This window comes from Canis aureus, chromosome 20 (genome assembly GCF_053574225.1).
Source record: "Canis aureus isolate CA01 chromosome 20, VMU_Caureus_v.1.0, whole genome shotgun sequence".
Taxonomy (NCBI): Eukaryota; Metazoa; Chordata; class Mammalia; order Carnivora; family Canidae; genus Canis; species Canis aureus.
Genome location: NC_135630.1, coordinates 31,340,590 through 31,357,557, shown reverse-complemented (window position 1 = coordinate 31,357,557; position 16,968 = coordinate 31,340,590).

Sequence of the window (16,968 nt, the reverse complement as noted above, 5' to 3'; positions counted from 1 at the left end):
TTCCCACAAAAAAAAAAAAGGATGGAAGGAAGGAAGGAAGGAAGGAAGGAAGGAAGGAAGGAAGGAGAAGAAGAAGAAGAAGAAAGAAGAAGAAAGAAGAAGAAGAAGAAGAAGAAGAAGAAGAAGAAGAAGAAGAAAGAAAGAAAGAAAAAAGAAAAGAAAGAAAAGAAGAGGAAGAAGAAGAAGAAGAAGAAGAAGAAGAAGAAGAAGAAGAAAAAGAAAAGAAAGAAAGAAAGAAAGAAAGAAAGAAAGAAAGAAAAGAAGAGGAAGAAGAAGAAAGAAGAAGAAGAAGAAGAAGAAGAAGAAGAAGAAGAAGAAGAAGAAGAAAGGAAGGAAGGAAGGAAGGAAAAAGAAAGAAAGAAAGAAAGAAAGAAAGAAAGAAAGAAAGAAAGAAGAAAGAAAGAAAGAAAGAAAGAAAGAAAGAAAGAAAGAAAGAAAGAGAGAGAAATATACTGAAGTCCTAACACCTATTACCTCAGAATGTGAACTTGTTTAGAAATAGAATCATTGTAGATGTAAATAAAAATGAGTTCAGATTGAAGTAGGATGGGTCTCTAATCTAATATGATTGGTGTCCTTATAAGAAGAAAACCAAAGAAGAAAGACACAGACAGGGAGAATGCCATAATGACAATGAAGGATCAGAGATGCATCTACAAACCAAAAAACATCAAAGGTTGCCAGTACATCACCAGAAGTGAAGAAGAAGCCAGGAAGCATCCTCCTTTGTTTCAGAGGGAGCACAGCCCTGTTGACATCTTGTTTTTGAACTTCTAGCCTCTGGGAATGTGAGACAATAAACTTCTGTTCTAAGCTACCCAGTCTGTGGTACTTTGTTACAGCAGCCTTAGGAAACATATATACCCTCTACAAAGTTCTACAAAATCTGATTCTTGGCTTTCTCTCTAGATTTATCCCTTATCATCTTTCTATCTCACTACGTTCTTACTACATTCACCTATCTTCCGTTCTCTGAACATCCCAAGATTGCTTCAACCTTAGAACAATTGTCCTGGCTATTCCTTCAGCCTGGAATGCTCTTTCTTCATCTTTCTATGACCGTCTTCCTTTTTTAATTCAGGGCTGAGAGGAGGGCTGCCTTCTCATGAAGTTGTGGTTATCCTCCTCCCCTAGCTAAAACACCAACCATGCCTTCTTATATCTCCCTGTTCTATTTTCATTATGGAATTCTACTTTAAAACAACAGCAACAACAACAACAAACTCCGTTCACTGTGTAATCTTGCAGGTTGTTAAACATTAGAAGATCAGGGACTTCCTGTTTTTGCTATATATTTTGTGCCTACAATGGGGTCTGACACATGGAATACATTCAGCAAATTTTTATGAAATAAAAATGTGCATACATCAGAGACATGAAAATCAAAACTACAATGAGATACCACTTCATGCTGTATTAACTATATTTTCTTCTTTTCTGGATTTTTAATGCTCTGGCATCTGGGGGGTTTGCTGACCTGTGAGAGATTGCCTGTTCTAGGGCAAGTTAATTCCTAGAGATGTCTTTCATATGTAAACCTACGAATCCAGAGTCTATACCCCCAACTAGCTCTTCTGTCTGGTCCTCACACTCCAGGATATAATATTTCCCTGCCTAATAATACCGGGGTCAGATACCAGACAACTAGAGACAGAGGCCTCTGAAGTCATTTATACTGGCCAGTCCTGATCCTTGTTTACTCTACCATTTCTTCTTTTTCCTATAGAAATCAACCCTTTAGCTTCTATGTGTGGCTCTGCATGGCATGGTGAGTCACCTCTCTTTATGAATAACAAACTATCTTTTCAGTGGCAGTGATCTCCTGACCTGTCAGCTTCACCAATATCTGAATAATACTGAAACCTACATTTTAAAATGTATACATGCTGGGATGGTTATAATAAAAAAGTCCATAATATTAGTTGAGGAGAATGCAGAGAAATTGAAACATCTGCACAATCCTGGAATGTAAAATGATGAACTGTTTGGAAACCAGTTTGTCAGTCCTTCCAAAAATTAAACATAAGAGTTACCATTTGACCCAGCAATTCCACTTTTAGGGTATACACAAGAGAAATGAAAATATATGTTTTCACAATATGCTATACATGAGTGTTCATAGCAGCATTGTTCATAATGCCTAAAGGTTGAAAACAATTCAAATGTCCCTTTACTAATGAATGGATAAACAAAATATTGTATATCTAGACAATAGAAGAGTTTAACAATAAAAGAAAACGATGTACTGACATACGCTGAAACATGGATGAAAGTTGAAAACATTATGCTATGTAAGAGCTGCCAGTCACAAAAGATACATATTACATGACTTTATTTATATTAAATGCCCAGACTACTCAAATCAGTAGGGACATAGATTATATTAGTGGTTGCATAGGACTGGGGAATTTGGGTAGGCGAGTGGGGTGATAGCTAAAAGTTACAGGGTTTCTTGTTGATAGTAATAATAGTTGAATAACTGAATATACTAAAAATCACTGAAATATATACTTACAATGAATGTGCTGTATGTTAATTATATCTTCATAAAGCTATTACAAAAGAAATGTATATGATAATAGTTAATACCTCTGTAGGTCTTGTTATGAACCATTCTGGGTACTTTATGCATAGCAATTCAAACAGTCTACTCCTCAAATCTGAGCTCTTAACTAGCTTATTATACTGCCTTTGTGTACATTTTTTCTCTCTAGCTTACTGATTATTTAAGGATTTCTGGAGTTCAGGAAGAAGGACCAAGCTAAGCAAATATACAAAATAGCCACCACTAAAAACAGTTGGTGGTAGAGATTTAGAAAAAAAGCAAGCAAATTCATAAACAAAAACTCTGAATATACATTTAGAGAAATTAATCAAGCTGCTTCATGGTCTAAACAAGAGTAGGCTTGGGAGCCTGGGAGGCTCATCTGGTTAAGCATCTGTCTTTGGCTTAGGTCATGATCTCAGGGTTCTGGGATTGAGCCCCAGATCAGGCTCCCTGCTCACTGGGAAGTCTATTTCTCCTTCCCACTCTCCCTCTCTCCCTCTGTTCTCTTTCTCTCAAATAAATAAATGAATAAATAAAATCTTAAAATAAATAAACAAGCAAGAGTAGGCTTTTATACAAATAGATAATTATGCATAAAATAATATTTACATAAAATAAAATATTGCATTACATTTTTTTCATGAGAAGTATAAAGATGAACAAAGTTAAACTAAAATACAAACAAAAAACCCCTTGAACACCTCCAGTGAGTAGGGGTAACACAGGACAGAAGAGGAGTATATAACTAAAAAGATCCCAAAGATATCTTAAATAAGGGCAAATGTTATTGTTTAATTAATCAATTTCATTATATGTAATGAAATATAGAACTTATAAATTCATAGAAGAGCAAAAAATAGTTGAATAAAACATTAATACCAATAATTATACAAGTAGAAAAAAATAAGAAATATTTATCAACTGAAAACAAATAAAAAACAAACAAATGAGAAGATATATTAGATGCAAATAGAGTAAATACATCAGTTGTTAAGGAAAAGAAATACAGCTTAAATAACTTAAATTCTCAGATTCTTTGAATTAATACTCACCTGTATGCTTATGATACCAGATGCAGTAGAAGTCTTTCAGGCTAATAAAAACTCAAAGTACGAAAGAAAAGAATGCAGATGTGGCAATATTAATAATATAGAAAGTGGCTTTTGAGGTGAAAACCATTACAAAATGACAGAGAAAAATATGTTATAATTATGAAAGGTAAAATCTCTAAAAATGATATAATAGCCATGAACTTTTTTGTACTCAAGAATATAATAGTGAAATATATAAAGTAAAATGTGTTAGAACTGTAAGGTGAAATTGAAAAAATTACACTCACTTGTTATATGAATTTTAATACACTTTTCTCAGATTTTAATACCTCTAATAGAGAAATACTACTGGAAATTACAAAGAAATAGAAATTTTCAAGGTATAGCTACCATGATATAATGTAAAATCCATGCCAAACAGAAAATGGATACTATTGTCAAATATACAGACTATAGGTTAAGATTTTAAATATTTAAAATACAACAACAAAAAATACCATTAAAATAAAGATGTAAAAATGTCTCAGATTCTGGTCACAGTTCAAAACAAGAATTTATAATTTTAGAACAGTAAGAATACCCCCCCAAAAATATACAGTTGAAAATGAAACAAATATCTGCTAACTCAATGACAAAAGTAAAATACAAATGAAAGAGTACACACAAAAACTAACAAAGTAAAACAAACAAACAAAAGCACAAAAATGGGTGCTCAGTGGTTGAGCCTTTGGCTTAGGGTGTGATCCCTGGGTCCTAGGATCGAGTCCCACATCCGGCTTCCCAAAAGGAGCCTGGTTCTCCTGCCTATGTCTCTGCCACTCTCTCTCTGTCTCTCATGAATAAATAAGTAAAATTTTTTTTTTAAAAGCACAAAATATCTAGGACATGAGGCCAAAGTAATATCTAGAACTTAAGTTTGTTAAGTCTACCATGTATGCAATAATCCCAGCAGTTCTGAAGCTATTCATCTGGTTTAGAGTTTTACAGCCAACCGTGTTGATTCTGATGAGGCAGTCCACGAGTGCTATTTCTATAATCACCAGAGACAGAGACATTCATTATGGAAAGAAAGATGCATTGTTTCCTCTTTCCTAAATCCCAATATTATTTCTCAGACTCAACCTCCTTCAACTCTTTCTAGCAGCTCTTTTGTACAACTCTATTAGACACTTTTACTTCTTGATTTATATCCCAGGAAATACCTATACTTCCTTTCATATGTTCTGAGTAAATGAATGAATGAATGAATGAATGAATGAACATGTATCTACTCAGAAATGACTTGCAGGCTGTGATATAAACTCTGCAGTGATAAGCTATGGAAATCCATGAGATCACCAGGAAAAGAATATAAATGGAGATGGGTAGTGGGCATAGCTCTACACTCCAATGCCCGAGCCCAGGGAGATGGGGGACAGGAGCCTGGAATCAAGACTGAGGAGGACCACCAGCTTAGGATGTGGGTGCTTCTAGAAATAAAACTTAAGTAACATCAAATGCTACTAAAGATCAACTAAAATGAAAACATAATAATATCCTCTGGATATGTGAACACAGAATTCTCGGGTAACTCTCACCAAAGAAAAAAAAATAATTAAAAAATAGGGATCCCTGGGTGGTGCAGCGGTTTGGCGCCTGCCTTTGGCTCAGGGCGCGATCCTGGAGACCCGGGATCGAGTCCCACATCGGGCTCCCGGTGCATGGAGCCTGCTTCTCCCTCTGCCTGTGTCTCTGCCTCTCTCTCTCTCTCTCTCTGTGACTATCATAAGTAAATAAAAATTTAAAATAAATAAATAAATAAATAAATAAATAAATAAATAAATAAATAAAATAAAAAATAGCAGAGGAACTGTAGGGAACTCACTATATTATCAACACACTGAGGAATTAGGGACAACATGTGTAGAAGTTCAGCTGTGAAGTGACACAGTGAAGTATGTACTGTTCTTGATCCTCCAAGTGTCCACACTGAGTGCTCAGTGCCATTTGCTGAACTGAACCAAAGTCTAGTTTTTCACATTATTTTCTTCAAAATATTAGTCTACCATCTCTTCCCTAATGAAAAATGTAAGTGATTCATTTAACTAAATAACATTTATTGGACATTTATTATGCAATAAGCACTTACTCCAGTCACTACAATGAGATGTTATTTTTGTTTCATGTGACCTTGGGAATTTAGGTTAAAGAAAGATTCTCATTCTGTTGCTGAAGGTCATCTAGTAACAGAATTATAATAGCCAGTTAAGCACATTATGGACTGGAAGCTCATAATATAGCTGACCTTTGACAGATTCCACATTCTTCCCGAGGAAGAAAGGGGAGCAGCTCTTGCTGGACTCCCAAGATTAAAGTACCTGAATTCTCAGCACTAATATTTAGCATGGGAGCTGCTGGCTCTTATATTTTGCTTTCCCTATTGTCACAGAATCTCTCAGGAGAACAAGGAGGATTTTGCTTTCCTGTAAATGTTTTCAGCAGAACTCCATGCCCCTTAGGGGCCCTTTCAAAGCAGAAGCATGGTTCCTAGAGGGAATTGTACAGCTTCTTTAAGAGATGCATCTAAACTTGCTAATACAGATGCTATTACAAAGAGTTGGGAGTGGAAAGGTCACTCATAGCAGTATTAAATGCCTGACCTTTACTTTTTGTTCTAAATTATCCTGTGATTGTACAGCAGCACAAAAAGTGCTCATTGTGAGCTTATTAGAATGCATACAGATGGAATCTTGCCCAGTGCTGAAGCAGCAGGTAGCTACACTTAATGTTTTTATCTACATTTTATTTGGCATTACCACTGGGAAATGAAATGCTAGAAAATGAAATTTGCTGAAAGATTATTTTATTCAGGCATGTGGTAACAGCACATATATAAATATCTTTCTCTGAGGGAGAGAACGTGGGCATTGAGAAAAAGAGGGTTTTTTTTTTTCACCAAACCTCTAAGCTTGTTTGGCTGCCCTCCATTCTAAAACTAACTTGCCTATCATTGACTGAATGAACTCAGAATATGTTAAAGTTATCTGCTCTTTAGATTTTTCCCCTTAAATGCTTCTTTGCCCTTTCATTTAATCTGAAAATCTCCATCTCTTACTGATTCTTCTTCATATGATTGTTATGTCCCTTGAACTCCATGAGAACCTAAATTAGGTCACACAGGGTTAGGACCAAAGACTTCTCGTCTATGACATTATAATTAAAAATCAAACTCAAAAGAGTGGAGATGTAAAGCATCATCCTTCTCTATGTCAAACTCCCAATTCCTAGCTTCTCTTATTAAAGAAAAAGGAATATATCATCAGAAACCTTATTTTTTTTCTTTGATCTATATATTTTTAACCTACCTTACTTTCTGGGGCTGATGATTTCCCCCCCAATTTGCTATCCACTGTATAAAAGAGTACAGACAGAGAACATTAAGGTTGGCTTTATAGATTTTTTTATTAGCTTTTGTTGTGTATCAAAGTATGCCAAAACTCCATGGCTAAAAACAATGGATATCAAAATGTCTCATGATTCTGGGCTTGCTTAGCCAGGCTGATTGATCTAAGATGGCTTCTCCAACATCTCTGTTCTCAGCAGCAGGTCTGGTGGAATATATATTACAGATTGGATATGGTCTCTGATCCTCTAGAAGATGATCCCCAACTTTCTCACGCGGTGGCAGTGGGGTTCTCAGGAGCAAGAAAGCACAAGTGCCACTGTGCAATTACTTTTCAAGTTTCTGCTTGTGTCACATTTGTTGATGTCCCAGTGGCCAAAGAATGTCTCGTGAACAGGTTTAGAGTCAGCATGGAAGGGGTCCTCACAAAGACTTCGATACAAGGAGTGAAATAAAGAGGCCATTTAACAAATATTCTCCCACAATAAGTGAGTAAATTAAGATTCAAAAACTAGCTTCTGCTCTATGCATGTCCAGGAACATGAAAAAGGAAAGACACCCATTGGCTAGGAGTGGGAAAACTTTTTTTATATAAAAGGCCAGATAACAAATATTTTATGTTTTATAGACCAGTCTCTATTGAAATTACTGAATTCTGCTATTATCATATTAAATAAGTCATGTGATATGTAAACAAATGGGTATGGCTATGTTCTAATAAAACATTATTTACAAAAACAGGTAGTGGGTGTATATTATAATCTAGCATCAAAAGTTACACTGTATTTGTATATGTATACCACATCTTCTTCCATTCATCTGTCAATGGACATCTGGGAGATATATATATCTATATATATATATATCAGAATATTACTCAGCCATCAAAAAAATTATAACTTGCCATTTCCAACAATGTGGATGGAATTAGAGGATATTATGCTAAGCCAAATAAGTCAATCAGAGAAAGACAAACACCATATGATTTTACTCATGTGTATAATTTAAGAAAAAAAACAAAGGATCACAGGGGAAGGGAGGGAAAAATAAAATAAGATGAAATCAGGGAGGGAGATAAACCATAAGAGATTCTTAACTATAGGAAACAAACCGAGGGTTGCTGGAGGGGAAGGGTTGGGGAAATGGGATAACTGGGTGACAGGCATATGATATAATGAGCACTGGGCAATATATAAGACTGATGAATCTCTGAATTCTACTTCTGAAACTAACAATACACTACATGTTAATGAATTGAATTTAAATAAAAAATATAAATTAAAAAAATAAAAAAAAATTAAAAGTCACACATTAACACTTTTGTGCTACTGTTCTGTTCTCTATTGGTATAAAAGGCCACACACAATCAAAGAAATGGGAATTAGACTATCCATCCTGAAAGGGAAGTGACAAGTTTGTAGAAGAGTATGTGGGATCGGTGAGATTATGGCCAACTTTGGAAAATAAAACCATAACACATCCAATGGGGTTGGATTTTTCTCATGATGATCAAGGACAAATAGGTAGAGCTGATATGGCAACCTGCAAGATTATCAAGTGAAAGAAAGATCACATAGATTGCTTTAAAAAAACCAGGCTGAAATTCTGGTCCTGATACTTATCATTCATCTGTTCATCATCTAAAGTGGATCAGGTACCAGATTTAAAGAACTACTTTTAGATATTGCTAATCACTTTGATCACTGGCTTTTCTAAGTATTGAAAATTATGCCTTTTAATAGTTCCTAGCACTTACAAGGCCTTGACTAAATGGCAACAGTAAGCTGGTAAGCTATTCTTCCTGATATTATACATACCAACCACAGCACCAAAAAGTTCTATCTATCAGGTTATCTAAGCCATTTGATTTTGGGTTAATAGTAAAAGAATCCAAAAATAATATGCTAAGGTGGAATCATAAGAGGAGATAGACTCATCTACTTTCAAACCCTGATCAGCCTCAAACAGATTAACAGATGCTAAGTGCCTGACACAAAGAAGCCACTTTGAAAAACTAATGGATTTCTCTCCTTTTTAAAACAGCAGAGACAACATATTTGAATCACCTTTACAAAATGAGCCAATTATTATTAAGAAACATCGAATTGTTCCCTTAACACATCTCTGGATGACTACTTTCTATAAAGGGCAAGACTTTCACAGTATCTAGTATTATTCCAATTAAAGCGTGTAAAATAGATTTAAATATGAATACTGCTCTAAATGCTAAGTGCTAATAGCACTAGCAATGTTTTAGAGTTCTGAACAGCATTTACCTTTAATGGGAGGAGAACTAATGTTTTCGAGAGAGGAGAACACATGAATTTTATCACAGCCAGGAAAGTTGGCATGTTTTTAAATCTATAAAATCTATCTTATTGATTATATAGTTTTAGGTTTTCTACAATCTTCCTAATCTTTGACCATTTCATCTGTCTTATATTAAGAGAGGCGTTTTAAAGTGTCATGTTAAGTTTTGGTTTCTGCTTGTTCTCTAGGAAATTTTGCTTTATGAAAGCTGTTGCTTTGTTAATTGGATGCATAAATATGAATAACTGGTATTTCCTTTGGTAAATTTTAGGCTTAAGCATTATGAAATTTCTTTCTTTCTTTCAATTTCTTTCTTTCTTTCTTTCTTTCTTTCTTTCTTTCTTTCTTTCTTTCTTTCTTTCTTTCTTTCTTCTTTTTCTTCCTTTCAACACTCTATAGTCTTAATTCTACTGTGACAGATAATATTGTGACCCCTTTTTCTTTTCTGTGTTTACCTATTATATTTTTATTTTTTTCTGTACCTTATGAATTCTTTATTTTTCCCCTCCACTGAATATTGTTGGATTTTGTTTTGTTAGTCAAGCTAAAATCTTTTTACCTTGTTATTTTATAAGTGAGTAGAACACCCTTCATTCTTTCAAATTGTTTTATGTAATGGTGTGTGTGTGTGTGTGTGTGTGTGTGTGTGTGTGTGTCATTTATATAATCTTCCCCTAGGCAGTCTATCTGTGTGTGCTCAATTTTGGTGTAACTTTTGATATTAAAAAGGCTTTGGTTTTTATTTTGTTCTTGTGGTCACTTTTGTATGTAATACAATTGAATAATTAACCATGGTTCTCTCTTTTAAGGAGCAAGGGGCTATGTCTGTGGATTTCCTCCTTGAATAAGATTGATAATAGCTAATAACTTATATTTCCCGTCCCTCTCCACCAACATCGAATTTGAAATAATAGCCTATTACTCCCAGTTAATTCCTAAGTGAATCTGGTACATATTTATCTTTCATATATTTTTCCCATGACCCTCCCCCCTCCATTATCTTTATATTGCCACAACTCATACCCATTAAAAATTCTGAATGCACTGTAATTGCAGTTTAATCTTATTATTATAGAGCGATACACATTCAATGCTCAGTGCAAATCCTATTGACATTATCACTCCTATCATTTTTGTTGGCCCTGGTTTGTTTTTTCTTAGATTCTTCACGAATGTTCTAACGAACACATTTACTAAGTTCTTGCATGTTCAAGAAGTTTTTCCTGTGCCTTTCATGCATGAAGACTAGTTTACCAGATAGACAAACATTAGCTCACATTTCCAGTCCCTGAATATTTTACAGTGTATTACTGCATTGTCTTGCAGCATAAAGTATTGCTGTTGAAAAGTCTGATGATAAGTTTCTATTCCTTTAGGCTCTAATACTTTTACAAAGTATGTCTTGGCTTTGATTCATTTGGGTTGAATTTATAAGATCCACAAAGTACCCTTCATGCGTGTATTTTTCAAATAATATTTAATCTCTAGAAAATCTTCTTATAGTATTAGAACATACCTACACTTTTTCTCAGTATTTTTTACTTCATCTCTTTTTTAAATTTCTTTCTTGAATTTTAAGAAAACATTCTCCTTTGCTTTTTCTATTCCTTTTAAGGCATTTTCTATGTTCTTGTGATACATTTCAGTCTTCATTTTGCATTGAAATTAATAATTGTTTTCTGACACTTTTAGCTTTCTTTTCAAATCTTCCTTTCTCTTTTCACTTTTCCAAGAGTATTTCTATGAATTTGGATCCATTTTGTTCTTCTGTAGCCTCTATAATTTCCTCTTAGTTAGTTGCTTTAAATATTAAAGTTTTCACTTGTCTTCTTTAGTTTGCTTTTAGTATGTGTAATAGAGTCATTCTGCTTTGTGTTTTTCTATAACTTTGAATGGAATTTGGAAGAATGTTGCATGCTGTTCATTCTTAAATAAAGTGGGCTTTTCTGCACAGTTAGGAAGAAATGGGCCAAGAGAGCTTTGTTAGCTTAGCATTTGTAAGCTTTACTCTTCTGCTGTTTTCATGAAGTGATAGCTATGTTATTAGCCTTCTGACCTTTTCTCCACCTGCATCTCCTCTTCCATTGTATCTGTTGTCTTCCTTGAGCTCAGTCTACATTACATGGCTAATTACGAGCTTTTCAAGCTCTCAGGACTCCCCTAAATCTCTTGGACTTCACTCTCTCCTACAAAATTTCTAGTAGTGAGATGGCTGTGTGGCTATGGGTGGTCTGTCCTAATCCTCTCATCTTTTGGAGTTTATGAGAATATAATTTCACATTTTTAAATTTTGGGTTTTTTTAATGTTTTCTACAGATTTTAGTTCTAGTTTTATGTTTTCTCTATTAACTTTGGCAAGATGAGATTCCCAAAACCAATTGCTGTCACCATCTTCTTAGAATTCTCCTATTTCTATCTCTCAAGCATTAAGAATTTTTCAAGAAACTTCTAGCTATCTCTTCTTGAAGTTATAGTTCAACATAGAATCAAATGCCTAGTTCTAAATGAAAACTAGGAAATAGATGTTGTTGTTTTTTCTTTTTCCTACTCAGAGTTTACCCATCAAACTAAAGAGTCAACCCTTTCAATTGTCCTTAATCCATGTGAATTGTAAGAATTGGTGGTACAAACAAACCAACCCATAGTCTGTTAGGAAGACTTACAGGGGTGTCAATGTTGAATGAAGTCAACTACACTGTTCTGGTAGGCAGTCCTTGGATGACTTGTGTCAGTGGGCGAAGGATTTGGCTCTTTGCTATGCAACAATATTTCTTCATTTAACACTAGAAGAGCAAGACGTGAGTTGTTCATTTTCCATAAAGCAATTTAAACAATTTACAGTAAAAGACATGAGTTTTTCTTCAATTTCTATTTCTTGCTCTTTGTAGTGAGACTTTTCCCATGATTGATGCAGTAACTCTCTGTCTCTCAGCACTAGAAGTGAGAAAAGAAAGATTTTAATTACCAGTGACAACTGTCAATCTCCCCAGAGAAAACATCAGTCAGACAAAATTCCTGGAGTTACATGAATCTGTCTTGGCCACATTCCTGTGAGCTCTAACCAGAAGTCTGAGTGATGTGTGGGTATTTTATTGTATTTTAATATGATCTTGAGAAGATGATTATATTTTAATGTGATCTTGAGAAGATATAACAGGTATAATCAGAAAATTTTGCTTACTGTATTATATAAAGGCTGCTAATTGATTTGTGCTCTGGCAAGGATAAGAGAATTTTCTGACCTTTGGAACATAGTTTCCCTAAAATAATTGTCTATTACAAGAGACAAGTAATCAAATACTTAGGAACTCCAGTATTGTGTACAATGACCACAAAAGAAAAAGAGCTCAGTTTATGAAGTCACCAATATAGTTTTACTTAAATAAGAATATATGTAGTATATGTAATTATGTATGTGTATGTATATTCAGACACATAAAATGATGAATTAACTAGCTAGCCGGTTAGAGAACAAATGGAATTCAATGTATCCATAATAAATAAATGGAGGTTATTTTCTGACATAAAATATAATTTATGCTATTTATATAAGTGATAAAATTAGGTTCCAATGTGAGTTTTTTTTTTCTTCAATCTTTCTCACTTTTATAAAGTTTAGACAATTTTGAAAGGATCCATATGGGTGTACATATCTTTATAATGAGATTATAAGTAATTTTTATCTAAACCTCCTTTAATCAAATAATGTATTGTTTGAATATTTATTTACTCATAACTAATCAATCTGTAGATAACTTTTTAATTTTAATTTTCTGATCTAAATCCCACTGACTTCTCCTTTGCTTATATACAAAGTCCCCTGGGGCCCTTGGGTGGCCCAGTCAGTTAAGCATCTACCTTTGGCTCAGGTCATGATCCCAGGGTCCTGGGATCGAGTCCCATTCTGGTTCTCTGCTCAGTGTGGAGTGGTCTCCTTCTCTTTCTCTCTCTCCTGCTCCCCCTGCTAGTGCTCTGTCATACTCTCAAATAAAAAAGTAAAATCTTTAAAAACAAAACAAAACAAAAACAAGTTCAATTCCTTAAAGTGAACTTTGATTAGTTTGGAAGCACTAAGATATGTGCCATAAATATCCTTTAACCAAAGCTTCCTTTTCCTCTAGCTATCCCTGCTCCTGACCAGATTCCAGTGACAATTTCTGCTTTTTCTAGTTACCACCTTCTCCTGGATATAACCTGGGTAACACGCACCTGCAAAGCCCCAGTTCTCCAAGCATCACCACTGCTTTATCTGTCACAGTAGTATCTCATCAGACATCATCTTATTTTATCCATTGCTCATGACAATATGCACCTGATGCTACCATATCTTTCTGGGTTTTCCATTTTGTCTAATGAGTTTTTTCATCACTTTGCTGAATACCATAACTCATGCACCAGCAAAGTGGTGTCATCTATGGCTAAGAAAGACAGAATGATGTGTATGTATGTGCTTGAGGGTTACCCTCTGTTAGAAAGATCTAAAGAAGCTTTTACTTCTCTATAAATAATGCTGATATTGGCAAACCACTTTTATTAATTTTTACTCTGTGTCACATCACCCTATATAATACTTAGACATGAATATAGTTAAGTTGGGAAACACATCAAGCAGTAGAAAACATATTTTCCTCAAGACTTTTACTCCCATTTGATTGTTGAATTTGTTCTTAGTTCCTAAAATAGAACCCCCTGGCAGGGTACTCTTCAGTAAGTGGACTATTGATGGGTCACCACTTCATCTCCTCTCCATGACTCCCAAGTTCCACTGGGCTCACCTTAGAAATACACTAGTCATAACTCATATTTAGTGCAGTGTTCTCACTAAGTAAGTTTAAGAAAAAAATGAATAATTGATAAAAATTAAGAGATTTTATCTTCTAATTTATTCATATTGTATATTTTATTTTTCTAATTTTTTATTTATCTATTTGAGAGAGAGGGCACACAAGTAGGGGGAGCGGCAGGGGGAGAAAGAGAAGCCGATTCCCTGCTGAGCAGGGAACCCAGTGTGGGGATCAGTCCTAGGATGCTGAGATCATGATCTGAGCTGAAGGCAGACAGTTAACCAACCGAGTCCCCCAGGTGATACAGTATACTTCATATTATAGGTCTATTCCACCAGTGTTTATATGCCTTGTGTTTTTTGATCTGTGCATTTGATCATCTTATCCTCCTTACCTCAAATATGTTTCCTTTCTTAGTTCTTCAAATTTTATGTGCCTTCACATGCAACTCACATTTCACATTAGCCTTATATTTAGGCCATGTATTATCTTTGGAAGTTCTTTTTTTTTTTTTTATCTTTGGAAGTTCTAAACATATGTAATAAGTGCTCAAAACACGTATTTATAAATAGAATTTTTGATCCATTATTATATGTAACTCATTACACCAAACACTTTGAAATGTGCTAAAATAATTTGTTTGCTTCTCTGTTAAACAATTGTGAAAATTCAACTGAATATATAAATTAGCTTGTGGTGTATATATTGTATTGATAAGAAGTTGGGATTTTTTAAAATTCATATACTCCTCACATAAATAGAAATGGCTTTGCTACTTAATTATAATTTACTTTTTTAAGTTTTAAGGTTTCTTATTTCATAGGATTACAAAGTAAATAAATCAGTCTTGAGTTATGGAATAAAATTAAATATGACTCATTAAAGGACCCCTCAGTGGCTCAGCAGTTAAGCGTCTGCCTTTGGCTCAGGGTGCGATCTTGGAGTCCCAGGATCAAGTCCCACATTGGGCTTCCTGCATGGAGCCTGCTTCTCCCCTCTCCCTGTGTCTCTGCTTCTCTGTGTGTCTCTCATGAATAAATTAAATCTTAAAAAAAATATATATATATATATAGGAGTGGGAGGAACAAATATTGAAACTCTAAATTTTATGTTTGTAGCTAAATATTTCCCACTGGGCAAATGATGGAATCTTATATGAAAAAAAATGTGATAGACTATACAATAGTAACAGAAACTGATTAATAAAATAAGTATAAAGTTCTGAAATTTTCCTTGAAAATGCTTACAAATTTATTTAAACCCCTGTTGTTTTTAGATTTCCTATTTCAAGTTATAGGTTGAAACCTGGTTATAAAGTTAAATGAAGAAAATACCCACTTTGAATGTCAATTGTGTAAAAACCTCATGAATCAATGTAGTAGGTCAGCCTTTTGCACTTAAATATTTTTGTAAATGGCAAACACCAGAGACCAAACTCAACTTGGGAGTGTTACTGTATTCTTTTTTTCTTTGAAAATAGTAGACATCCCCTACATCCTCACAATGTAGCAGCGGTGGTGAATTATGTCTCACTAGATTATGAATGTCAGCCTTTCTAAATCCATAACCTAGGAGAATGAATGAGTAGAAGTGCTGGTCTGCAGAAAGAATGGTGGTTTAAGTGCCGTGAACAAGGACACAGACGCTCCCACAAGGTACTATGTCTCTCTGAACTAGCAGTTTAATTCCCCAAAGTCCCCCCAAAAGGGAAACTCAGTAAACTTCAATACATAGTAGAACGAAGAGTATATAAAATTCCGAAGCAAATTATAAACTTTATGCCAAGGCTTTGCTTGTCTTGTCAGATTAAAAAATGCAACATTTTGATGAAAACGGAAACTAAATATACCACCAACCTAATACCAACAATAGAAACCATTGGCTATTTTTTCACTTCTCTGTTTAAGGTTAATACCTCTTGGGAATTGTCTTTTAGGTTCTCACTGTAAAATGCCATTTTATTCCAGAGATCTCTCCAGTTTATCAGGACTTGCTCTCACCCACTCTTAACGTTACCTGCCCAACACTGCTATCACCCCATAATTTAATATGACTTCCACATGTGGCAAGAGTTCAATACCTTTCTCCGTGATTCTTTATTACCCCTTTATAATGCTCCCTATTGAAAAATAATTTCGGAATGAGCAAAGTTACGTGACCACCACAAAAATCCAAATTTAATACTAACTGAACTAATAAGAGTTTGTTATCTGGAATGAAAGTGTGTATACCATCACTGTGAAGTCCTGAGACTCAATAAATCTGTTCATTCATGCAAAGATATGCATTGAACACCTACTACTTGCCAGGTATTAATCAATGAACATGAGACACATCAGTAAAAATAAACACATAAATCACATATTCCTTCCTTGTGAGTCTTACTTGCTATGATAGCAGATAAGCAATAAATTTAAAAAAAAACATAAAACAGGGTATTTTATACTTTTCAAAAGTGATTAGCAATAAAAGAATAAAAAGAAGTAGAGTGGCGACACCTAGGTGGCTCAATGGTTGAGTGTTTGCCTTCAGCTTAGGGTGTGATCCCGGGGTTCTGGGATCCAGTCCCACATCGGGCTCCCCAGAGGGAGCCTGCCTCTCCCTCTGCCTTGTCTCTGCCTCTCTCTCTGTGTCTCTCATGAATAAATAAATAAGATCATAAATAAGTAAATACATACATACATACATAGAAGTAGAATGGGGCAAGGGAAATTGAAAATTCTGAGCTTATAATGGAGAGACAGGCTGTCATATTAAATAAGGTAGTCAGTAAGTTTGGTCAGTCTAAGAAAATAATATCTAAACACACACTTGCAAGTGGGCAAGTCAGCTCTGTGGCTCTCATTATAGTATTGCAAGCAGAGAAACAGCTAAAGCCAACACACTAGGGTA